The sequence below is a fragment of the Canis lupus genome, chromosome 13 (assembly GCF_048164855.1).
Source record: "Canis lupus baileyi chromosome 13, mCanLup2.hap1, whole genome shotgun sequence".
NCBI classification, from domain to species: domain Eukaryota; kingdom Metazoa; phylum Chordata; class Mammalia; order Carnivora; family Canidae; genus Canis; species Canis lupus.
This window is the reverse complement of record NC_132850.1, coordinates 47,320,022-47,347,157: the sequence shown is the minus strand read 5'-3', so window position 1 is coordinate 47,347,157 and position 27,136 is coordinate 47,320,022. Positions and strand designations below refer to the sequence as shown.

The following is a 27,136-nucleotide window of genomic DNA, read 5'->3' as shown; positions in this document are numbered from 1 at the left end:
TGAGCTAAAAGAGTGCATGTCTAGTGAAACATTAAATTCTGATTTCCCATTTCTCAAAAACGTTGCTAATGAACTTGTCAAATGTTTGTCAGTATTTCTTATCTTCCAAGGGGTATGCACAGTGACATGCCTAACCACATGAAAACCAGAGGGCCCAATGCCACTAAAAAGTTTAGCATCTACTTCAAAAGTTAGAATTTATGAAGAAACCTGGGCCCAAAGATGGTAATTTAATATGTTAGCCATAGCAGAGCATTTAAATATTACTCCATGACATGGACTTTTCCCTTAGACCAAATTACTATTCTTCTAAATTAATTGTTTCACTTATTCTAGGATATTTTTAAAAGATTTTATTTATTTATTCATGAGAGACACAGAGAGAGAGGCAGAGACACAGGCAGAGGGAGAAGCAGGCTCCCTGCAGGAAGCCATGTGTGGAACTCAGTCCCAGGACTCTGGGATCACACCCTGAGCCAAAGGCAGATGCTCAACCGCTGAGGTACCCAGGAGTCCCTACTTATTCTAGGATTTCTTATGGCATTACATAAGATGAAACATCAATGTGTGGGCTTCACTTATGGGATAATAAGTGCAAAAATTTAAATATATCAATAAGGGTACAAAGAAAGATGTAGAACTTCTAGTGGTCACCCATACCTAATTTTCTTTTAGGTAGCATGGGAGGAATGTATTGTCACCCTCCACTGTGTTATTAGTCGTAACCAAGTTCTTATTAAGTGGCATGTGCCATTAAGCATTTGACTGCTGCCTCAAAGCTCACACTTTCTTGCCCTGCCTCAGCAATCATGCAAACTATTAAGCAATTACATGATTGGGTCTCCATTAGCCTGAACCTCTGAAAGACTGAGAAGCAGGTATACTTGCTGACTGGCATCAAATATGTAACTTGAGTGAAGAATAAATTCTTGTTGTGTAAGCCACAGGATTTTGGATTTGCTACCATGGTACAGCCTGTCCTATTCTAATACAGAAGAATTCTAAGATATTAGGAAGGGGGAAGAGTATTGCTGATGGGATTGAATAACAGAGCAAGATAATGGCAATATTTTTTAATATTACTTTTAAATTTTTCTTTGTTTAATGGATACTGAGTTTCTGTCTGGGATGATGAAAGAGTTCCGGAAGTAGTGGTATCGGTTGTATATTATGAATATACTCAATGCTACTGAATTATATACTTAAAAGTGATTAAGGGGGGATCCCTGGGTGGCTCAGAGGTTTAGCACCTGCCTTTGGCCCAGGACGTGATCCTGGAGTCCCGGGATTAAGTCCCACGTCAGGCTCCAGGGATGGAGCCTGCTTCTCCCTGTGCCTGTGTCTCTGCCTCTTTCTCTCTCTTTCTCTCTATGTCTATCATGAATAAATAAATAAAATCTTTTTTAAAAAGTGATTAAGATAGTAAATTATATGGTGTGTATATTTTACCACAATAAAAAAAAATCACCAATATGAAGTTTTTCTACCAAAATCTCCCAGTAATTATAAGGGTTGGAAAAATAGTTATTCATATATTGTTGTTGATAATATAAATAGGTACTTCTTTCTGGAAGCAATTTTGGTGATACTTATTAAATGGCCTTTGAAATATAATGCCATTTTATATAAAAAAAAGAAATATGATACCATTGATTCATTTATTTCCCTTCTGGGAATTTTACCTAAAAATTTAAAAATAGTAATTTATAAAGCTTTATGTTAAATGATCTTAATTCTAGCATGGGTTTTAAAAGCCAAAAATGTGAAATAGTCAAAACTTGACCATGGTGGGCTGGTTAAGCAATTTAGGATATATTCAAACAATTGAGCTACGTATGTAGCTATCTAAAATTATAGTATAGAAGAATATTTAATAAGAAATTTTATTTTTTTTTTATTTTTTTTTTTTTTAATTTTTTTTTTTTTTTTTTTTTATTTATTTATGATAGGCACACAGTGAGAGAGAGAGAGAGAGAGGCAGAGACACAGGCAGAGGGAGAAGCAGGCTCCATGCACCGGGAGCCTGACGTGGGATTCGATCCGGGGTCTCCAGGATCGCGCCCTGGGCCAAAGGCAGGCGCCAAACCGCTGCGCCACCCAGGGATCCCAGAAATTTTAAAGAAATGCTCTAATATAATGTTAAATGAAAAAGATACAAAGACTAGGTCTTAAGTTGAGTAATAAGTTCTTAGATGTAAGATTAGTTTGACAGTATTGATTTTTTTTTTACAATTTATTTATTCGTGAGAGACACAGAGAGAGAGAGAGGCAGAGACACAGGCAGAAGGAGAAGCCCAAAGTGAGACTGAATCCTGGGACTCTGGAATCACGTCCTCAGCCAAAGGCAGATGCACAACCACTAAGCCACCCAGGCGTCCCTGACAGCATTGATTCTTAGTGAATCTATGCTGACTTTCTATTTCTAAAATTATTTTCTAATATTGTTAAATGTGGTTACATGATTACAACTACAAGTTCTCTAAATATCTCAGGACACAATTTATCTGGGCATAAAAACAAACTCATTAAAATAATTCAATTAACTTAACTGTTTCTTACCTTTGTTGCATTTATGGTCCCTCCTACCATTACTTTTTTACCCTTTTCATATGAAGATAATTACTGAGAGAAGAATGGAGAAAAAGAGACATTGGTTAGTTCTGCTTTCTCTATTATCTTTTAACATTACATCATCTTTCCTCAGTCTTTATGGTTTTGTTCTTGCTATGAACATGACCTTACAAGGGCCCTCCATCATCACCCACCCTCCTCTTTTTAAAAGTATTTTTCACATCTCTAAGTTCATCATGGATTCTGCTTTTCCCAGTTTTATTATTCAAGGGTCATGCTGCTCTCTAGTATTTATGTAAATGTACACATCTATCCATCATTTCATATTTTGGGCTCTGTAAGGGAGTGCCTCTGCAGTCACTCTTGGTGTTTTAAAATACCTTTTTCTTCCCTACTGGGATTATTTAGGACAGTAGTCTTTAGGTGCCTGGGTGGTTTAATTGGTTAAGCATCAGCCATCGGCTCAGGTCATGATCCTAGGGTCCTGGGATAGAGTCCCACATCAGGCTCCCTGCTCAGAGAGGTGCCTGCTTCTCCTTCTCTCTCTGCCCCTCCCCTGCTCGTGCTCTCTCTCACTCTCAAATAAATAAAATCTAAAAAAAAAAAAAAAAAAGATAATAGTCTTTAATCTGAGTTATAGAAACACTCACAAGTATGTGAATACTTTCCAAAGAGCACTGTTGTCACGGGAAATTTTATTTCCAGATCCTCAACTTTCATTTGTCCTTTTTCCTAAAACTGGTCTATCCAAAAAAACATTTTGCAAGTTCTCCTACCCACCTCCCCTTTCACAGTGACCCTTCTCTCAAGGAAGGGTCATCTGCAACCTTGTCCCAAGATGTAAAATCTCAAGGGTACCAAGGGGACAATTTGAAATATTATTTCTGGAAGCCTTCTGTAATGATTAAGCCACCATAGTGATTTTTGTCTTTCCCTGTCTTATGCATATTTCTGTTAAAGGTGAGGTATAGCCTTAGAAACCATCCCACTGAGATATTCTGAATATGGTATAGAGTGAGTTGGTAGGAGTGATGACAATTTCCCTTTATTAACTTGCCTCTCCCATCCTTAAATATAACTAAAGAATACACAGTTCTTTTTTTTTTAAATTAGACACACACACACACACACACACACACACACACACAGAGGGAGAAGCAGGCCCCATGCAGGGAGCCTGATGTGGGACTCGATCCTGGGTCTCCAGGATCATGCTCTGGGCTGAAGGCGACACTAAATCACTAAGCCGCCGGGGCTGCCCAAGAATACACAGTTCTTAAGGAAGAGACTCATGAAAGCAAATAAACTCAAGGTCTTTAAGAAACACTGAACCCTATAAATGGCGCTCTTTATCTCCTTTTTAATTATTTTATTTTATTTTTTAAAAAGATTTTATTTATTTATTAATAAGAGACACAGAGACAGAAGCAGAAACACAGGCAGAGGGAGAAGCAGGGAGCCTGATGTGGGACTCAATCCTGGGACTCCAGGATCAGGCCCTGGGCCGAAGGCAGGCGCTAAACCACTGAGCCACCCAGGGATCCCCTATCTCCTTTTTTTCTCCCCCCATCTCCTTTTTTAAAATAAACTGTCTTCCTCTTTCAGTCTCTCCTCAATATTCTTTTTCTTTTTTTTTTTTTTTTTAAAAAGATTTGTTTATTTGGAGAGAGAGAAGGAGAGAAAGCATGTGTGAGCAGGGGCAAAAAGAAGAGAATCTTCGGAATCCCCACTGAGTGTGGACCCAGGCCTGGGACTTGATCTCACTCCTGAAATCATGACCCTGAGATCATGACCTGAGCCGGAACCAAGAGCCCGTGCACAACTGACTGAGCCATCCAGGCACCCCCTCAATATTTTTTTCTAGAATGTGTTGTCAGCTGAAAAGAAAAGCACCTTTGAACAGATTAGTCATGCTGATTCATTAAAGTATAACTGGAATGTATAACTACTAAGATTTTTGAGACATGATGGATAAAGCCTATGCAGAAAAAGCTTATGTGAAATATTTCAGCTCTCACTACATAGGAAACACACAAAGGTAGCCATAATCTAGAGCTGAGCAGTTGTGAAAAAGCCACTGCTTCTCTCTTAGCAAACCTGTTTGGAATTCACAAACTCAGAACAAATGTGCAAATTCTAATCAACACTTCCTGCAATGTTCTGCAGTGTCAGCTTAAGTAACCTTCTCTTTTATAGGCTGCAAATATGCTCACAGAACATATCACATGAATAAAAAGATATTTTAACTCTGAATTTGTTGTAACAAAAAAGACTCTTACTCAGAATACTAGCAAATAGAAAAATATATATATATCCCCTAATGCTTTTAGGAATTTAGGCCTTTTAAGTCTTTGCCAGATTAGTATGGGTTAACCTATTTTTTGCAATGACTGATGAGAGTTTCCCAAGAGCTCCTTATCAGTTTTTAACCTGTTTGAAAAAGTAGTTACAAGAGTAAGAAATACGTTGCTTGGCATGCTCAGTGACTAATATTCAGTTTTTAAGTCATGTTTTTTCTTGGTTTCTAAAGGTTGAGCTTTAGAAGTTAGTTCTCAGAATTTTGTTTTTATGTTTCATATGTTACTTACAGAACGGAGTGATCAAAAGAGGAAAAGAAATTCTAAATTCACAACTCTCTCTCCATTCAGGCCTCAGTCATCTTCACCAGAGAGAACATTAATATGATTAAGAAGACTAAGAAATGTTCTCTTGATTCTTTGCTTAACTAAAGCATAGATAGCATTAGAGATACCAACTTCTTTTCATTGAAAAGTAAAACAAATCAACAAATAAAAAGCAGAATGCAAAGCTCCTAAGCAACAGAATGAACCACAGGCTATCAAAAATGACCAGAAAGCCAAGCTTGCAAATTTTTTTCATGAATCAAGTAATCAAATTCAACCACAAAAGGTGTCAGGTATGTAATAAAATAGACTAACTTCAGCACATTTCTTTGTTTTATCACTTAGACATAAGGCTGCACTTAAAAAAAACACGTATTTAATGATGAGAACATGAAATTTTACAGGACTTTGTTGCAAAACTTGAAGTGTATTAGAATACTGCCACTTTGCTCTTTTGGAACATAAAATACAACTTACCAAACAATAGGCCCCATGAAAGATGGTAAGATCTGATTATGTGCTTATGAGAGCTTAAGACTTTTTTTTTCTTTCTTAGACTATTTTGGTATTCTTTGAGAACAAGCTGAAATTCTCTTCTTTTCTGGAGAGAGAAAGAGAGAAAGGCAAAATTTACTAATGTAAAACATAAGCTTCTTACCAGTATCAAAACAAGGAAATCAACTTGAGGTTTACTTGGAATGAGTGCATGCAGTAAGATAAAAATGCCCATTTTGGGGATCCCTGGGTGGTGCACTGGTTTGGCGCCTACCTTTGGCCTAGGGCGCGATCCTGGAGACCCGGGATCGAATCCCACATCGGGCTCCTGGTGCATGGAGCCTGCTTCTCCCTCTGCCTATGTCTCTGCTTCTCTCTCTCTCTCTGTGACTATCATAAATAAATAAATAAATAAATAAATAAATAAATAAATAAATAAATAATTTTTTAAAAAATGCCCATTTTGGTCATCTCCACAGGCAAGCTGAGTCTGTACACTGGATATGTATACCAAATTTAACATCTGAATGTTAATGACATCTAAATGTAAAAACCTCTACAAGGTGTGAAACCTTGTTTTCTTAGTGATAGTTAATATTTATTTTTCTTATTTTTAAATTCTATTTTTTATTGAAGTATTGTTGACATATAGTATTACATAAGTTTCAGGTGTACAACATATTGATTCTACAACCCTATTTGCTATGCTTACGAGGGCAACTACCCTCTGTCACCATACAGTACTATTACAATACCATTGAGACTATATTCTCTATGCTGTACTTTTCATTCCCGTGACTTATTTACTCCATAACTGGAAACCTGTACTTCCAAATCCCCTTCACCTAGGATTTTGCCAAATCCCCCTCACCTAGGATTTTGCCTATCCTCCTACCCTTCTCGCCTCTGGCAATAACCAATTTATCTCTGCATTTATGGGTCTTTTCTGCTTTGCTTATTCATTTGTTTTGTGTTTTAGATTCCACATATAATGAAATCTTGTGGTATTTGTCTTTCTCTAACTGATTTACTTTACTTAACATCATACCCTCTAGACCCATTCATGTTGTTGTGAATGGGAAGATTTCACTCTTTTTTTAGATTTATTTGAGAGAGAGCACATGCACTTGTGAGGGAGAGAGGCAGAGAAACTCAAGGGGACTCCACGCTGAGTCAGAGCCTGATTTAGGGCTTGATCTCATAACCCTGAGATCACGATCTGACCTGAAACCAAGAGTCAGATGCTCAACTAACTACACCACCCAGGTGCCCCAAGATTTCACTCTTTTTTTTTAATGACTGAGTAATATTCCATTGCGTGTATATACCACCTCTTCTTTATCCATTCAACTACTGTTGGACACTTGGGTTGCTTCCATATCTTGGCCATTGTAAATAATGCTGCAATAAACATAAGGATGTATATATCTTCTCAAATTAGTGTTTGTTTCTTTGGATAGGTGGCCAGTAGTGGAATTACTGGATCATATGGTATTTCTATTTTTTTAAAGATTTTATTTATTTATTCATAGAGACACACAGAGAGAGAGAGAGAGAGAGAGAGAGAGGCAGAGACACAGGCAGAGGGAGAAGCAGGCTCCAGGCAGAGAGCCTGACGTGGGACTCGATCCAGGGTCTCCAGGATGACGCCCTGGGCTGCAGGCGGCGCTAAACTGCTGTGCCACCGGGGCTGCCCGGTATTTCTATTTTTTATATGAAGCAACCTCCATACTGTTTTCTACAGTGAAACCACTGTATTTACATTCCCATCAACAATGCATGAGAGTTCTCTTTTTTCCACATCCTCATCAAAACTGTTATTTTTTCTCTTTTTGATACTAGCCATTCTGACAGGTGTAAGGTGATATCTCACATTTTTTCCCCTGCATTTACCTAACGATTACTGATATTGAGCATCTTTTTATGTACCTGGTAACCATCTATATGTCTTCTTTGGGAAAAGTCTATTCAGGTCCTCTGCCATTTAAAAAAATATTTTATTTATTTGAGAGAGAGAGAGTATGCACAAGCAGGGGAGGAAGGTGGGGTGGGGAGGAAGAAAGGAAAACAAACTCTGTTGAGCAGGGAGCTGAACACGAGGCTGGATCCCTGGACTCTGAGATCATGACCTGAGCTGAAGGCAGTCACTTAATAGACTGAGCCGCTCAGGTGCCCTCGTTTGCCCATTTTTTTAGATTGATTTTGGGGTTATTTTGTTTTGGTGTTGAGCTATATAAGTTCTTTAAATACTTTGTATATAAACCCCTTATCAAAGATTTCATTTGTGAGTATCTTCTGTCATTTAGTAGGTTACCTTTTCATTTTTCTGATGGTTTCCTTACTCTGCTAAAGCTTTTTATTTTGGTGTAGTCCCCATAGTTTGTTGTTGTTATTATTGTTGTTTTTGCTTTTGTTTCCCTTGCCTAAAGAGACATCTTTAGAAGAATGTTGCTAAGGCTAATGTCAAAGAGATTACTACATATGTTTTCTTCTAGATGCTGTATGTCTTCAGATCACACATTTAGGTAGAGGCTTAACCCACTGATACACCCAGGCGCCCCTGTATCTTGTACTTGTGTTGAATTGATCCCTTTATCATTATGTAATGCCTTTCTGTCTCTTGTTAGTCTTTGTTTTAAAGTCTATTTTGAGTGACAGCTGATTTTAAAACTAGTTTGTATAAGAGGGCAAATATTCCACTGATTTTTAAAAAGGACAGATTCCAGCTGAAATATCTCATCCATTGATAACAACAAAATTAACCAATCTTCAGCCTCTTTTATATAGTTAGGAGCTACCTCAGTGGTATTTCCAATCACAGAGAATAAAATGAGCACTTGTTTGCCAAGTCATCAAAGCCACACAAACAACAAACCCTAAACAAATAGCTGATATTTGGCATCTAAGTGCCTTCTGCAAATTTAAAGGGCTTAAGCAAAGAAGGTGTAAGTATTCACTATTGCATTAAGGATGAATTTCCTGCAATCTTGAAGTCTTTATTACTGTACTTAGTTCCTAAGCCCTCTTTCACTTAGGAGCCCAGAACTTGACCTTTTTCCATAAACTTTGCAATTTTTACTTTTAAACTTGGTCAGTCCAGGAATTTGCCCCTCTCTCTTCCTTTTCTCCTTTTCTGGAAATTTGTTTGTTGTACTGACCTCAGAGTCACCTGGACCAGGATCTGCCAGGATAAGCAGTGGCCTCTAGTCTTTGGTTGTCAGCTCCTTTCTCCCCTACCCCATGTCTGCATCCCCTTCCTGGCCTCAAGGCCCCTCCCATCCTGCCACTTATGTGCTGCTCATGTGCTGTATCTCCAACAGGAGACAACTGTTGGATGCTCAGCATCCTGGAGGGTGGATAGAGTGCCTCGGTCACTCTGCCTCAGCTGGATGGTGAGCAGGGGCCCTCTCGGTGAGGCCTGCTGGAAGCAAGGTGAAGATCCTCTCTGCTTTGAAGTCCTTCCTGTCTCCCTCTAGGAAATTTCCTGTCCTCTCAGCTGACTCAGAACAAATGGGAGGTACGATCCTTTCTGAGGCACCGTCTGCCTCATACCTTCACATTCTCTGCTCCGTCCAGCAGATTGAACTTTTGTTTTCTTCTCATGGACAACGTCATACCTCCTAACTCATCGGCTTATGGTGTAAACAATCTCCCCTGAGTTCTCCAACCTCAAACTGATTTAAAACTTAAAAAAAAAAAAAAAATCCTATGTTTCCTCCTTTAAGAAACCTCTGTTATAATAAAAAGCCTACTGTTTCAGCTTTGATTTTAAAATTCCATTCCAATTTTCTCTGGAGATCTTAAAATTTTGTAGAAACTGATTGTATAATGTCAGAGAAAAATAAAAGTCACTCACTTTGAAAACTAAACAACAACAAAAATCCCCATTCAGAAATTTAGTTGTCTTGTTTGTTCTTAGCTGTTTACCTTCGTCCTGGAGGCATGAATGCTATTGATTCAGTGGGTGTAGGGGGGAGGACTGGTGGTGGGGGAGGAGAACCAAAAAGCCTGTGAGGAAGAGAAACATCTCTAAACTGTGTCCCATCATATCCATCTGGAAGTGTTTATTAGTACATATGTGATAAATGATAGTCAGGGTAATCAGGGGTGATACAAGCCCTCTAGTGGGCATTTGAAAATGAGCAGGGCATTTTCAGTTGTCACAGTGAGTTGGAATTCACTGGCATTTGGTGGGTGGAGGGCAGGGATGGTAAACAGCTTGAAAAGTGCAGGACAGTTCATAGAAAACGCCAATAGCTCCCTGCTGGAAAATACCAAAGCCATTCTTCTCTGTTGGGGCCTTTTCAGTCTCTGGCCCAACCCATGTTACTATCCAGTATGGCTCCAAGGCCCTCCGTTTAGGGATCAGGCTCCCCTGGCTTACTTCTCAGAGCCTGAATCTTTTCCTCTTCACAGTTACCTGGGGTTAGCCTGACTCCCCAGGCAGTCTTTGCCTGTCTCCAGCCTGAGCTGTTTGGAGGAGGAGCAAGGTACTCCACCAGAAGCTATTATTTTGGCCAGCATTTCTATACATAAGAAAAAAAGTAAAAGTCCTGTATTTTAGTCCTGTCGCTAACTCTAAGACTTTGGGCTAGTCATTGAGCCTCCCAGGCTGCTATGTTTTCTCATTGCAAAAATGAAGGAATTAGGCTAGAAGATCTCGGAAGGCTCTGGGTTTCTGAGGGAAAAAATTTGCATTTATTCTGATTCTGGTACATTTCACACCTCTTCCTTCACATACATCCTTTAGTCTTTTTGCTCATAATTTAGTAGTCAATGGGCTCTTTATGAAAGAAAATGGTAATAATGAAACTAGATTTTTATACTATTTTGTGGCACATGTTAGCAATACATCCTAAATTATTATTCTGCTTTCTATAAAGCATTTCCCATTTATTTTTGTTTTATTAATCCATTTAGGAAATATTTGTTAATTACCTACTGTGTGCTAGGCACTGTTCTAGATAGAACAGTGTTGAAAATATAAGAGTAAACAAAAGAAACACTGCTTTTATACTGCTCACATTCTAGATCATCAGTTCTCAAAGTGTGGTCCTCAGATCCACCCAAAATACCTCAGAGGGTCCAGGAAGTCAAAAACATTCTCTTAATAATATTATAGCCTTATCTGACTTTCCCAGTATGTTCACATTTGCACTGATCATACAAAATCAATGATGGGCTAAATTGTAAGTGCTTTAGCATGAATCAAGGCCGTTGTACCAAATTGCTAGTAGTTACTATATCCTCCACCACCACACATTTGCAGGAAAAAAAAAAAAGTTTTATTTAAGAAGTCTTTGATGAGGGCAGCCCAGATGGCTCAGTGGTTTAGCGCCACCTTCAGCCCAGGGTGTGATCCTGGAGACCTGGGATGAGTCCCACATCCAGCTCCCTGCATGGAGCCTGCTTCTCCCTCTGCCTGTGTCTCTGCCTCTCTCTCTCTCTCTCTGTGTGTCTCTCATGAATAAATAAATAAAATCTTTTTTAAAAAGTCTTTAATGAAACAGTAAAAATTAACTTTTATATTAAATTTCATCCCTTGAATACACATATTTTTAATGTTTTGTGTGACAAAAATAGGAAATATACATAAAGCACTTCTGCATACAGAACTATAATGGTTGTATTGAGGAAAAGCATATGTGATTGTTTGAATTGTATGCTGAGGTCAGCCTGGGTGGCTCAGCAGTTTAGCGCCGCTTTCAGCCCAGAGCACGATCCTGAAGACCTTAGGATCAAGTCCTGCATTGGGTTCCCTGCATGGAGCCTGCTTCTCCCTCTGCCTGTGTCTCTCCCTCTCTCTCTCTCTCCCTCTCTCTCTCTCTCTGTGTGTGTGTGTATCTCATGAATAAGTAAATAAAATCTTAAAAAAAAGAATTGTATGCTGAAGAAGCCACTTTTTAAAAAAATTTTTGTTTGAGAGAGAGAGCATGCGCGTGTACAAGCAGTGGGAGTGGCAGAGGGAAAGGGAGAAGCAGGTTCCTCAGCAAGCAGGGAGCCTGATGCAGGGCTTGATCCCAGGACCCTGGTATCATGACCTGAGCCTAAGAAAGACGCCTAAATGAATGAGCCACTCAGGTGCCCGTGAACTAGCCACTTTTAAAAATGAAACCTCATCTTGCATTGAAAGAACAAGTTAAAAACAAACTATGGTTTTTTAGACTTGAAAATTTGGCAGACATTTTTCTGAAAATGTAAAGTAAGCCTGCAACTTCTAAGAAAATAATTTACAGTATTTGTTACCAATGATAAAATTCAACTTTCAGACAAAAATTAGAATTTTGGGAAATTTGTAGCCACCATTGTCAGACTGCAAGCTTCCCAAAACATAGAGAATTTCTGATGAGATTGGTGGTATGTTAACAAATATGATATTTTAAATAAAGTGTGATGAAATGTGCCAACATTAGGAAGATCTACATAACTCAATGAACTACTTTCCAAATGCCTAAAGCATAATGTTACAAAATCATGCCTGGGTTAAAGATCTATTAAAGGGTAAGATAAACCACTAAATATATACCATATTGTAACTAGCTTTTAAGAAACTATCACTTATTGGGCACCTGGGTGGCTCAGTCAGTTAAGCATCTGACTCTTGATTTCAGCTCAGGTTATGATCTCAGGATCTTGGAATTAAGCTCCACATGGAGCACACTTGGCATGGAGTCTGCTTTTCCCTCTTCCTGTGCTCCTCCCCTGCCCCTAGACACACTCTCTCTCTCTCTCTCTCTCTCTCAAATAAGTAAATAAATAAATAAATAAAATCCTTAAAAAAAACTATTACTGTTGAGTATTGTAACAAAGAAAAATATCCTCAATTATCCCAAAATGTTATTAAAATGCTCTTCACTTTTACAACAACATATCTATGTCAGGCTGGATTTTCTTTATAAACTTCAGCTTAAACAACATATTGCACTGATAGAATGGGAAACAGATATGGGGATCCAGCTATCTTTTATTAAGTTAGATATTAAAGAGACTTGAAAATATAAAACAATGCCCCTCTTCTCACTACATTTTTGTGTTTTGGAAAATATAATATTTTTAATAAAATGTTATGTATGGTAATATGTAATGAATGTATCACTGTTGTTTTAAATAAACATTTTATTTTATTTTTTAAGAGATTTTATTTATTTATTCATGAAAGACACAGAGAGAGAATGGCAGAGACATAGGCAGAGGGATAAGTAGGCTCCACAGAGAGAGCCTGATGTGGGACTTGATCCCAGGACCCCAGGATCACTCCCTGAGCTGAAGGCAGATGCCCAACCGCTGAGTCACCCAGGCATCCCAAACAAACGAGAGAGAGAGAGAGAGAGAGAGAGAGAGAGAGAGAGAGAGAGGGGTGGGGGGGCAAAGACACAGGCAGAGGGAGAAGCAAGCTCCATGCAGGGAGCCCAATGTGGCAATCGATCCCAGGTCCCCAGGATCAGGCCCTGGGCTGAAGGTGGCACTAAACCACTGAGCCACCTGAGCTGCCCCCAAACAAGCATTTTAAAAACACGTTTTAACTTCTAATAAGGTAAATAAGATAGCTATGATCCACATAACAAAAGCCCTTTGGTGCCCTCAATAATTTGGGGGAGTGTAAAGGGATCCAGAGGCCAAAAAGTTGAGAATTACTGTTCTAGGAAAAGCTCTTAAGCCTAATGTGCCTTTGTATGATCATTGACATAACATCTGTGATAAAGCCACTACTAAGGGTAACTACTAATAATTAGTGAAATATTTTGTGACTTGTGCAAATATTGAATGAATGCTTGATTATCATAGTTCACTAAAGAAGGTTGTAAAGAGAGTTTGTTATAATGATATAACAAACACAGGAGAAAAGCTTTATGACATAGGATTTCACATGATTTCTTGGATATGACACCAAAAGCAAAGGCAACAAATGTGAAAAAATAGAAATTGGACTATATTCAAAATTAAAAACTCCACATCAAAAGACACTTTCAACAAAAAAGGCACCTCGCAGAATGGGAGGAAATATTTGCAAGTTATATATTTGATAAGGAATTAATATCCAGAGTATGTAGAAAACTCCTAAAACTCAATAACAAAAACCCAAAAGTACTTGGCTCAAAAATTGGCAGAGGGACGCCTGGGTGGCTCAGTGGTTGATCATCTGCTTTCAGCTCAGGTCATGATCCAGGATCCTGGGATCAAGTCCTGCCTCAGGCTTCCCGTGGGGAGCCTGCTTCTCCCTCTGCCTGTGTCTCTGACTCTCTGTGTCTCTCATGAATAAATAAAAATTAAAAAAATTAGCAAAGAACTTGAACAGACATTTCTTCAAAGAAGATATACCAATGGTCATAAGCATATCAAAAGATGCTCAACATCACTAATCCTTAGGGAAATGCAAATCAAAACGACAATGAGATATCACCTCCTACCTAGTAAGACAGCTACTATAAAAAAAGAGAAAGAGAGAAAACAAGTGCTGGTAAAGATTTAGAGAAACTGGGACCCGTGGGCATTGTTGGCAAAAATGTAAAATAGTACAGCTACTGTGCAAAACAGTATGATGGTTTCTCAAAAAATTAAACTAGAATTATCATATGATCCAGTAATTCCATTTCTAGGTGTATACCCAAAATAATTGCAAACAGGTTCTCAAGCAGATATTTGCATACCCATGTTCATAGTAGCATTACTCAAAACAGCCAAAATGTGGAAGCAACTTGTGTTTAATGACAGATGAATGGATAAACAAAATGTGATACATATATACAGTGGAATATTATTCAGTCTTAAACAGGAAGGAAATTCTGGCATATGCTACCACATGGATGAGCATGGAGGGTATTACACTAAGTAAAATAAGACAGTCACACACACACACACGCACACACAAACAGTAGAACAGCAGAGTAGAACAAAGTAGAATGGTGGTTGCCAGCAGCTAGGGGGAGAAGATGGAATGAGGAGTTACTAGACAATGTGCATAGAGTTTCAGTTTTATAAGATGAAAAGAATCATGGGGTTAGATGGAAGTGATGGTTGTGTGACACTATAAAAGTATTTAATATTGCTGAGCTGTAAACTTAAAAGATGGTTAAGATGGTAAATTTAATGTTATGTGTATTATTTTTAAAGATTTTATTTATTTATTCATGAAAGACACACAGAGAGAGGCAGAGACATAAGCAGAGGGAGAAGCAGGATTCATTCAGGGAGCCTGGTGCAGGACTCCGTGCTGGGACTCCAGGATCACGACCTGAGCCAAAGGCAGACATCTACTCAACTGCTGAGCCACCCAGGCAACCCTATGTTGTGTGTATTTTAACACAATAAAAATATTTGGAAAAAAGAGAGACAGAATGAGGTGACAAAGAACTCTCTATGTGCACATATGAAAACATAGCCACAAGGTAGCCACCTGCAAGCCAGAAAGAGACCCTTCACCAGAAATTAAATGAGATGATGCCTTGATTTTGGACTGCTAGCCTCCACAACTGTGAGAAAATAAACTTGTTCTTTAACCTCCCCACCCCAAATCAATAGCTATTGCGCTGTTATTATATCAGCCCTTTTATTATCCCCATTTTATAAAATGAGAAAGTGAAGCATGAAGAGATTGACAAATTTTCCCAAAGACCATATTTATTCCTCCTTTTCTTTCTTTCTTTTTTAAAAAATATTTTATTTATTTATTAGAAAGAGAGAGAGAGAGAGAGAGAGGCAGAGACACAGGCAGAGGGAGAAGCAGACTCCATGCAGGGAGCCCGACGTGGGACTCCATTCCGGGTCTCCAGGATCACGCCCTGGGCTGAAGGTGGCGCTAAACTGCTGAGGCACCGGGGCTGCCCTATTCCTCCTTTTCTTACATTGGAGAATGTCCCCAGGTTAATGAAAGTCCTTTGATAGCATTATATGTTCATTTTGGGGAAAAAAAAAATCATTGCTCCAATAATACTGAAGACTTTAAAAATATATATATATTTGTTTGTTTATTTATTTACTTATGAGAGAGAAAGTGAGAGAGCACAAGCAGGGGGAGTGGCAGAGGGAGAGGGAGAAGCAGGCTCCCTACCGGGCAGTGAGCCACATGGGGGGGGTTCAGCTCAGGCTCTATGTGGGCGTGGCTCTATCCCAGGACTGTGGGATCATGATCTGATCTGAAGGCAGATACTTAACCTAAGGAGACACCCAGGCACCCAGTACTGAAGAATTTTAAACTGAAGATCTCCTGATTATGCTTCTCTAGCTCTACTATCCAACTGGAATTTTATTTACTAACTGTGGTTATCTCAATATCATCCTATGTCTGTAAGTTGCCATTTTTTTCAATTTCCATTTTTCTCTCAATGTACCTAATTGTCTGATGATTCATTTTCACTTGGTTCTTTTCTTCATCACTAACAATTTATTTCCAAATATTCTTTCTTTCTATCTTGGAAACAAAAAGCTTTTACATCTCCCTATTCCTATTCCTATGACTGTTTTTCTAGTTCAGGCTTGAATTATCTCATGCCTGAATTCTTTTTAAATTTATCTTGTAACTGATGTCAGACTAATTTTCCAGTGTTCCAGAAATATGAATTGTTTTTTTGTTTTTTTAAAAGATTTATTTACTTACGAAAGAGAGAATGGGAGGGGCAGGAGAGGGAGAGAGAATCTCAAGTAGACTCTGCACTGATCTCAAGACCCCAAGACCAGGACCTGAGCCAAAACTAAGAGTCAGAGGCTTAATTAATTGTTCTACTCAGGTACACCTGTCTTTTTCTTTAGAAAATAAATACACACACTTTCTATTACTTTCAGACTCAAGAGAGTTTCCCTCTTATTCTCCAGTTTCCCATGATTTAGACCCATTCTATACTCTTGATTTTGTCACTGCTACTCAAACAATTAGTAGTTTTCTGTAGAGACAGCTTTCTTCACTGTCTCCAGCATCCATTCTCAACTTGCTTCATCTGCTTTGCTAGTGTCTTTTCCTGGAAAAATACCATTCCCCTTATCTCAGCACATCCCAAATACTACCCATTCTTCAAGACCTGGCTCAAGTCTTATCACCTTCTGAATATCTACCCATTCATTGTAGCCATTTAAATGAACTTAAAATGCAATTTTTAGAGGAAACCACAATTAAGAATAGAAATCAGAGGATGAGGAAGATGGCAGAGTACGAGGATCCTGAGCTTATATCCTCCCACAGAAACATTGATGCTACAACTACATAAAATGCAATTCACTCTGAAAACAACCTTAAGATTGGTAGAACAGCTCTTTTACAGCTAAAAATAAAGAAAAAGCCACATCAAGAAAGGTAGCAGGGGTGGAGATGGGGTCAGGACCCACACCTCCTGGAAGTCCAGTGACCCCCAAATGAGAGGGATATCATAGATACAGAGGTCCTCCAAGAGGAGCCAGGGGATCAAACCCCAAATTGGGCACCTCCCCACCCTGGGGAATCTGCACTGGGAAGACAAGGTCCCACAGTATCTGGCTTTGAAAATCAGTAGGGCATATGTCCAGGAGACTTGGGGAGCTACAGAAAGCTGAGACTCTATTCTTATTAAAGGGCCAATACACTATATTGCTTGGTCTGAGATCTAGCACAAAGGCAGCAGTTTGAAAACTGCCTGGGTTTCATGATCCCAGGGTCCTGGGGTTGAGCCCCACATTGGACTCCCTGCTCAGCAGGCAGTCTGGTTCTCTCTCCCTTTATCCTTTCCCACACTTGTGCTTTCTCTCATTCTCTTTCTCAAATAAATAAATAAAATCCTTTTAAAAATACTGGGGTTTTATGTGAAGGAGATTTATGGACTAATTTTAAGGCTTGTGGTGAAGGGGCAGAAATCTGTGCAAACTTTCCAGGAAAGAAGTGCTGGTAGGCACCATTTTTACTACTCTTCTTCAGCTAGCTGGTCAGTTCTGACATTCTCCATTTACCTTGAGAACACCACTCACCCTGTCCTGGGTGTTTCCCTGTGAACTAGTCACATCCAAACCTGGCAGCCTCCCCTCCAAAGCAGCTCCTACCATACTACACATGGCAGACAGCTTTGGTCAGAACTGGTGTCCACCAAAAGCAATTACCCCCCTGCCATACCTAGCAAACAGCCCCGGCCAGGACCAATGGTCCTCCAAAGCACTACTCGCCCTGGGCTGGAGAAGCAGACCTACCCACCAGCACAAATGCAACAGCTACAGCCAGGCTTCTCAGCCAGCCATGCCAGGAGCCAGCCCTGCTCACCAGTGCACCCACAGTAGTCACAAGTGGTCATTGCAGTCAACTGGGCTGGGGCAGCCCTGCCCACCACTGTGCTCACAGTATTCATGGCCCAGTCACAACAGGAGGGTGCACATAGCCCACAGAGGGGATACCCATGGAATCCTGGGTTCTGGTGACCTGGGGGATTGAGCTACTGGGCACAACAGAATGCCTTCTACAGAAGGCCACCACTTTCAAAACCAGTAAACATTGCTGACCAACTTAATACACAGAAAAATCACAGAGAGTCAGAGAAAATGAGGAATTGAAGGAATATGTTCCAAATGAAAGAACAAGAAAAGACTCTGAAAAACAACTAAATAAAATGGAGATAAGCAATTTATTTGATAAAGAGTTCAAAGTAATGGTCATAAAAATGCTCACTGGATTTGAGAGTAGATGAGCTCAGTGAGAAGTTCAACAGAGATAGAAAACATTAAAAAGAAACATTCAGAGATGAATAATACAATAACTGAAATGAAAAATACACTACAGAAAATCAATAGCAGATTAGAGGATGCAAAAGAATACGATCTGGAAAACACAGAAGTGGAAACACTCAAGCTAAGGAGTAAAAATAATTTTAAAAGAATTTAAAATGTAGGGTAGGTTGGGGCACCTGGGTGGCTTAGTCAGTTAGGCATCTGCCTTCAGTTCAGGTCATGATTCCAGGATCCTCGGATAGAACCCCACATTGGGCTTCCTACTCAGTGGGGAGTCTGCTTCTCCCTCTGCCTCCCCCTGCTTGTGCTGATGTTCTCTCTCTCTCTCTCTTTCTTAAATATATATTTATATTTATATTTACATATGTCATATATATTTTAAAGTAGGGTGGGTTAAGGGACCTTTGGGGCAACATCATGCACAATAAGATTTGTGTTATTGGTGTAGAAAATCCTAAACACCCCACCAAAAAACTATTAGAAGTAATAAATGAATTCAATAAAATTGTAGGACACAAAATTAATATACAGAAATTAGTTATGTTTCTGTATACACTAACAAAGCAGCAGAAAAAGAAATTAAAAACTATTTACACTTGCAATTACATCAAAAAGAATTAAATACCTAGCAATAAATTTAAACAAAGAGGTAAAAGATCTGTACTCTGAAAACTAGAAGACAATGATAAAAAAAATTGAAGGCAATAAAAACAAATAGAAAGATATACATGCCATGGATTGCAATAACTAATATTGTTAAAATGTCCATACTACCACAAGCAATCTACAGATTCAGTGGAGTCCTTAATTAAATACCAATAGCATTTTTCATAGAACAAGGCAAAGAATCCTACAATTTGTATGGAACCACAAAAGACCCTGAAAAGCCAAAGCAATCTTGAGAGAGAACAAAGCTGGGGTTATCATAATCCCAGATTTCAAGATACACTACAAAACTATAATAAAGCACTATGGTACTGGCACAAAAACGGACAGAGAGATCAACAGAAACAATAGAAAGCCTAGAGCATGCACACACACACACACACACACACACAAAACACATGCAGTGGAATTACTCAGCCATGAAAAACAGTGAAATGTTGCCATTCACAACAACATGGAAAGACATAGAGAGTATTCTGCTAAGTGAAGTAAGTCAGAGAAAGACCAATACTGTGTGATTTCAATTATGTAGGGAATCTAAAAACAAAACAAACAAATGAATAAAGAAACAACAACAACAAAAAAAAACAGAAGCAGACTCATAAACATAGAGAACAAACTGGTGGTTGCCAAAGGGGAAGATAATAGAGGAGGATGGGTGAAATAGGTGATGAGGATTCCAGTTATAAAATTTCAAAATTTACAGTTATGAAATCTATAAAATTCCAATTATAAAATAAGTAAATCATGGAAATAAGAAGTACAGCATAGGGAATAAAGTCAATAAAATTGTAATAACTTTTTATGGTGACAGATAATACAACTAATCATGTGAAGACACTGTAATGTATATAAATGTCAAATCACTATGTTGTATATCTGAAACAACTACAAAGTTTTCAAAATATTAAAGAAAACAACAAGAATTGAATAGAGGCTTATACTTTCTAATTTTTCATATGTTAGCTTCTTCTCCAGAAATTGTAACCCCTGCCAGGCTATTTTTCTCCCTTACAACACTTAAAAAATTGAGATATACTTCATGTGACATAAAATTCATCATTTTATTTGATTTTTTCAAAGATTTATTTATTTTATTTTTAAAGATTTATTTATTTTTAGAGAGAGAGAGCACAATCAGGAGGGGCAGAGGGAGAGGGAGAAACTCTTAAGCAGACTCTTCCAAGTGCAGAGCCTGATGCAGGGCTCAATCTCATGACCCTGAGATCATGAGCAGAACTAAAACAAAGAGTTCGATGCTTAACCAACTCTGCCATCCAAGTGCCCTAAAATTTATTTAGTTTAGAGAAAAAGTGGTGGGGAGAGACAGAGGGAGTGAATCTTTAAGCAGACTCCCCACTGAGCATGGAGCCTGATTCATGGCTTGATCCCACAACTCATGAGATCATGACCTGAGCCAAAAAGCAAGAGTCAGATGCTTAACTGACTAAGCTACCCAGGCATCCCAAATTTACCTTTTTAAAGTATACATTTTCATGGTTTTTAGTATTTTCACTATGTTGTGGGACCATCATCACAATCTCATTTCTGAACATTTTCATCATCCCAAAAAGAAATCCTATTCCCATTAACAGTTACCCCATTATTAGGAAACTACTCATCTCCTTTTTTCTCTATTGTCTATTCTGGACATTTCATGTAAATAGAATCATACGATATGAGGAATTTCATTACTGGCTTCCTTCACTCAGTATATGTTTTCAAAGCTCATTCAAGTAGTAGCATGTATGTAGTACTTCATTCCTTTTTTGGCTGAATAATATTCCATTGTATGGCTATACTGCATCTTATTGATTCATCAGCTAAAGTACATATGGTTTGTTTCCATTTTTTGGCTATTATTAATAGTGCCATTGTGAAAATTCATGTACAAATTTTACTGTGAACATTTCAGTTCCCTCAGATACATACTAGGTGTGGAATTGTTGGGTCATATGGTAATTGTCTCTGTTTAACATTTTGAAGAACTGCTAAATGGTTTTTCAAAGAGGCACCACAATTTTGCATTCCAACTATGTATGACATATCCAATTTCTCCATATCCTCACCAACACTTGTTAAAGTGTCTTTTTAATTTTTAATTTTAATTCTAGTGTAGTTAACATACAGTGTTATATTAGTTTCAGGTTCCAAACATTGACAGAACAGTTCCATATAGTTATCAGTGTTCATTACGGTAAGTGTAGTCAATCCCCTCCAATTTTACCCATCCCCCCCACCCCTACCCTTCTGAAAATCATCTGTTCACTATATTTAAGGATCTGTTTTTTGATTTGTTTTTTTCCTTTGTTCATTTGTTTTGTTTCTTAAATTCCACATGAGTGAAATCATAGGGTAATTGTCTTTCTCTGCCTTAATTTGCTTAACATTCAGCTCTCTAGGGGATCCCTGGGTGGCTCAGCAAGCAGTTTAGCGCCTGCCTTTGGCCCAGAGCGGGATCCTGGAGTCCTGAGTCGGGCTCCCGGCATAGAACCTGCCTCTCCCTCCTCCTGTGTCTCTGCCTCTCTCTATCATAAATCAATCAATCAATCAATCAATCTTAAAAAAAAATTCTGCTCTCTAGATCCTGCCATGTTGTTACAAATGGCAAGAATTTGTTCTTTTTATAGCTGAATAATATTCCATTGCATATATACACACCACATCTTCTTTATCCATTTATCTGTCGATGGATATTTGGGCTGCTTCCATAGTCTGGTTATTATAAATAATATGGAATAAATATAGGGGTGTATATATCCCTTTGAATGACTGTTCTGGTATTCTTTAGGTAAATACTCAGGAGTGCATTTTCTGGATCATAGGGTAGTTTCATTCTTAATTTTGAGTTTGTTACTTTTTTTTATAGCTGTCCTAGTGGGTACAAAGTAGTATCTCATTATAGTTTTGATTTGCATTTCCCTGATGAATAATGATGCTGAGCAAATTTTCTTATGCTTGTTGGTCATGTTTTTAAAGATTTTATTTATTTATTCATGAGAGACACTCAGAGAGAGGCAGAGACATAGGCAGAGGGAGAAGCAGACTCCTTGTGGGGAGCCTGATGTGGGACTCGATCCCAGGACCCCAGGATCATGACCTGAGCCAAAGGCAGATGCTCAACCACTGAGCCACCCAGGTTCCCTGCTTGTTGGTCATTTGTTTATATCTTCTTTGGATAGATGTCTACTTAGATCTTTTGCCTTTTTAAAAAATTGGGTTATTTATCTTTCTTAGCTGAGTTATAAGAGTCCTTTATATATTCTGCATATTAGATACTTATCCAATATATGATTTATAAATATTTTATCTCATTCTTGATAGTGTCCTTTGACACAAAATAGTCCAATTTGTCTATTTTTTCATTATTTTGCTTTTGGTATAATCTTTGAAAAACCATTACCTGCCCATGCCCAGATGGACTTTGTAGTGAATCCTAACACCTAAGAAAAAAAGTTATACCAATTCTCTACAATCTCTTTCAAAGTACAGAATCAGAGAGAATACTTATATCCTTCTATGAGGTCAGAACTACTCTAATACCAAAACCAGACAAAGATATCACAAGAAAAGAAAATTACAGGCTAAAATATCTCATGAGCATAGATATAAAAATTTTCAATAAGATATTAGCAAATCAAATTCAACAATGTATCAAAAAATGATATGCCACAACTAAAGTGAAATCTACTCCAGATATGCAAGGCTGATTGACTCACCTTTGAAAACCAATTAATGTAATCTATCATGTCAATAGGCTAAGAGGAAAAATCATACGATCATATCATAGATACAGCATTTGACAAAATACAACATCCATTCATGACAAAAACTCTCAGCAAACTAGGAATAAAGGGGAACACCTTCAACTTGGTTAAGAAATCTACAGAACACCTAAGCTAATGTCATATTTAATGGTGAAAAACTAGAAGCTTTCCTGCTAAGATCATGAACAAGGTAAAGATATTGTTTCTCACTACTCCTTTTCAACCCCATAATGAAAGGCCTACCTAATGCATTAAGACAAGAAAAGGAAGTAAAAGGTATACAGATTAAAGAAATAAAACTGTCTTTGTTCACAGACTATGTGATTACTTATGTAGAAAATTAGAAAGAACAGACAAAAACACCTTCTGGAATGAAAAAGCAATTATAGCAAAGCTATGGAATACAACATTAATATACAAAAGTAAATCACCTTCTTATATAACAATAATGTACAAGTACAATTTGAAATTAAATGCATTACCATTTACATCAGCATCCCCCCAAATGAAATAATTAGGCATAAATCCAACATAATATGTACAAGACCTATTTGAAGAAAACTAATCTCAGGTGAAAGAAATTTAAAAATGAAATAAATGGACAGATATTACATATTTATGGATAGAAAGGCTCAATATCATCAAGATGTCAGTTCTTCACAATTTGATGCATCGATGCAATGCAATCCCAATAAAAATCCTACTGAGGTATTTTGAGAGTAAGTATCAATGAACTGATTGTAAAGTTCATATGGAAAGTTAAGTGACTCAGAATAGCCAATACAATATTGAGGAGAAAAAGTCAAAAGACTGACATTGTCTGACATAAAGACTTGCTATAAAACTGTAGTAATCAACACAGGGTGGTATTGGCAAAATAACAAATAGATCAATGGAACAGTTTAGAGAGCTCCAAAGACTCCAATGTGGGGCTCAATCCCAGGACCCTGAGATCATGACCTGAGCTGAAACCAAGAGTCAGCTGCTTAACCAACTGAGCCACCCAGCTGCCCCCACAATGCAGTCTTAACATACAATCTAGCAATTATGCTCTTTGGTTTTATCCAAATGAGTCGAAAGCCTGTGTTGGGGCACCTGGCTGTCTCAGTCATTTAAGTGTTGGACTCTTGATTTTAGCTCAGGTCATGATCTCAGGTTCATGGAATCAAGCCTTGCATTGGGCTCCCTCCACAGTGGGGAATCTGCTTGGGATTCTCTTTTTCCCTCTCTCTCTGCCCCTCCTCCCCAATTTTCTCTCTCTCTAAAATAAATAAATCTTTTAAAAAAGGAAAAAGGAAAGCTATGTTCACACAAGAATTTGCATAGAAATGTTTATATCAGCTTTATTCATAATTGCCAAAAATTGGAAGCAACCAAGATTTCCTTTAGGAGGTGAATAAATAAACTGTGGTACATCCAGAAAATGGAATATTATTTAGTGCTAAAAAGAAATGAGTTATTAATCCATGAAAAGATATAGGGGAACTTTTGATACATATTTGTAAGTGGAAGAAGTTAATCTGAAATGGCTACATACTATATGATTCCACATACATGACATTCTGGAAAAGGCAAAACTACAGATACATTAAAAAGAAGAGTGGTTATCATAGGTTAGAGGGGGAAGAAGAGATGAATAGACAGAGCACAGAAAATTTTTTTTTTTTTTTGAGCACGGAAAACTTTTAGGGCAGTGGAGCTATTCTGTATGATAATAGAAGCTACATGTCATTATACTTTTGTCAAAAGTCATAGAATGTACACTAGGAGTGGACCTTAATGTAAATATAGACTTTGGGTGATAAGATTATATTAACTCTCCATTCCCTAGGAATTATTGATGTTAACTGCTTACTGTAGTTTTTACTGTTTAGTGACTTTTTTTTTTAAAGACTTTATTCATCCATTCATGAGAGACACAGAGAGAAAGAGAGAGAGGCAGAGACACAGGCAGAGGGAGAAGCAGGCTCCATGCAGGGAGCCCGATGTGGGACTCGATCCCAGGTCTCCAGGATCACGCCCTGGGATGAAGGCAGCACTAAACCGCTGAGCCACCTGGGCTGCCCTGTTTAGTGACTTTTTGAAAAGATTTTATTTTTAAGTAATCTCTACACCCAACAGGGAGCTCAAATCCACAACCCTGAGATCAAGAGTTGCATGCTTTACTGACTAAGCCAGCCAGGCGCCCGTTTCATGACCTTCCTTGAACTAATTCTGCAGTCTATTCTCTGTTGTATGTAGCTCTTGAAGTATCTGCTACAGTGGCATAGTGATTAGCTAATGATTGGTCAGAGATTTCCTTAAATACTTGGAACCAAAAAAATGTTCCAGTGTTTGCAAAGAGCCTAGGTGTTCGTTATGGCATCCTTTCCACATTCACCAGGTACTTTACAACTCTGCCATATTCCTTCACTTCCTTTTTTTTTTTAGAGCCTCAAAGTCAGCAGGGGGTGAGAATTTAGGGCTTGCCTGGGTCTTTCCTGAGCATGCATCTGGCCTAGATTGTTAGGAGCTTTGTAAACCCTTACAAGACACTTATAGCCCAGCCTTTCTAATTAGCCTATTGTTTATTCCAGCTGTTATCTATCATAGCAGGCAGCAGCAACCCAAGACGTTATATTTTAAGTGTTTTCAACAAATGCCCTGTGGGAAGAAGCTTTAGCACTAGGCTAGTTTGGGGTTAGGCAAAATAAAGACAAACCTTTGACCCAAGATTCCAGGGAGCCACTAGACATAGTTAGAACAAATATAGTTGACCCTTGACCAACAAGGGGATTTGAGTAGTGAGCTCCCTCATTATCCCCTGATACAGCTGAAAATCCAGTTATAACTTTTGGTTTCCCAGAAACTTAAACACTAATAACCTACTGTTGATCAGAAGCCTTACAAATAACATAATCAATTAACCCATACTTTGTATATGTATTATATACTGTATTCTTACAATGAAAAGAAAATACCAAGACAATCATAACAAAAATACATTTATAGTACTGTATTTATTGAAAAAAATCTGTAAGTGGACCCATGCAGTTCCAACCCATACTATTTAAGGGTCAACTGCAACTAATTACAATTCTTTGCTTATGAAGTATGTTTTGCTCCCTTTGGTACAAGGAATGCAGGTTATTTTTACAACCACCATTGATCTGAGGAGCAGAGGATGGGGCTGGCGTAGGTTAAAACACCACACATTTTACTGTTTGTTTTAAAAATCAGCCCCTTTCCCCTGAATAAGTATTTGATGGTTTGCTACAGGCCTTTGACTAGTTTCCAAAGTCACAAAAAGTTGATTCTGATAATTTTTCATTTACCCATTTTTCATTTGCTTTTATAGGGGGGATGAAATTTGGAGTACTTTATTCTGCTATTTTCACTGATATCACCTTAGGTTGTTTTTAACATTGATATTGGCTAGTCTAGAGCTAAAAACACTAGGTAACTAATATATCTTTTAGATCTTTGTGAGATATAAATGATCAGGATGTTGAATTTTGTGTCCAGAAGTCAGTTCTTGGGGGTATAGCTCAGTGGTAGAGCATTTGACTGCAGAAGTCAGTTCCTTTTTTTTTTTTTTTAAATTTTTATTTATTTATGATAGTCACACACACACACACACAGAGAGAGAGAGAGGCAGAGACACAGGCAGAGGGAGAAGCAGGCTCCATGCACCGGGAGCCCGACGTGGGATTCGATCCCGGGTCTCCAGGATCGCGCCCGGGCCAAAGGCAGGCACTAAACCGCTGCGCCACCCAGGGATCCCAGAAGTCAGCTCTTTATAGAAATTCTATCTTCCGGGATGCCTGGGGGGCTCAGTGGTTGAGCGTCTGCCTTTAGATCAGGTCATGATCCCTGGTCAGGGATCAAGTCCTGCATAGGGCTCCCTACAGGGAGCCTGCTTCTCTCTCTGCCTCTCTCTGTCCCTCATGAATAATAAAATCTTTATATCTTGAAAAATCCAAGTATATGACAGTTGTTCAGCTAAGCAGATGCCCAAAATTAGGTAGTGCATGTGCTTGATGCAAGGTTAGCCCTGGATAGGTTTTACGTCTAATATGATCCTCAAGTTACAGGTTCTTATATTCTAAATTAACTCAAATTCTCAGAAATGATTCACACTAACCCAACTCCCTAAAAAACTAATTTATAAATCATAATATCAATTAGTTATTTCATAATGCAAACTATTTCTGGCAAGAAAACCAACATCAGTCCATTTTTTGGGGTCACTGTTTCCCAGTTTGTTAGTGCCCTGGGAAGGATCAGTACAAAGAATCACTGGTGAGTATAGTGAAGATAATGTAGCTGGGTGTTCTCGTAAAATATTTCTTCTAGCCA

General features: G+C 38.3%; 1 protein-coding gene across 3 annotated transcripts in view; it reads right to left on the bottom strand.

Annotated features, from left to right (window-relative positions):
* ARHGAP10 (Rho GTPase activating protein 10) overlaps positions 1–27,136 on the bottom strand; it is a 358,414-nt gene that overhangs the window by 322,098 nt on the left and 9,180 nt on the right. For all 3 annotated transcript variants that reach the window (XM_072773557.1, XM_072773558.1, XM_072773559.1), the window contains exons 2-3: positions 5,673–5,796; positions 2,560–2,622 (exon numbers count right to left, since the gene is read on the bottom strand). The gene's annotated coding sequence lies outside the window, so the exon portion shown is untranslated. The remainder of the gene's footprint in view (positions 1–2,559; positions 2,623–5,672; positions 5,797–27,136) is intronic.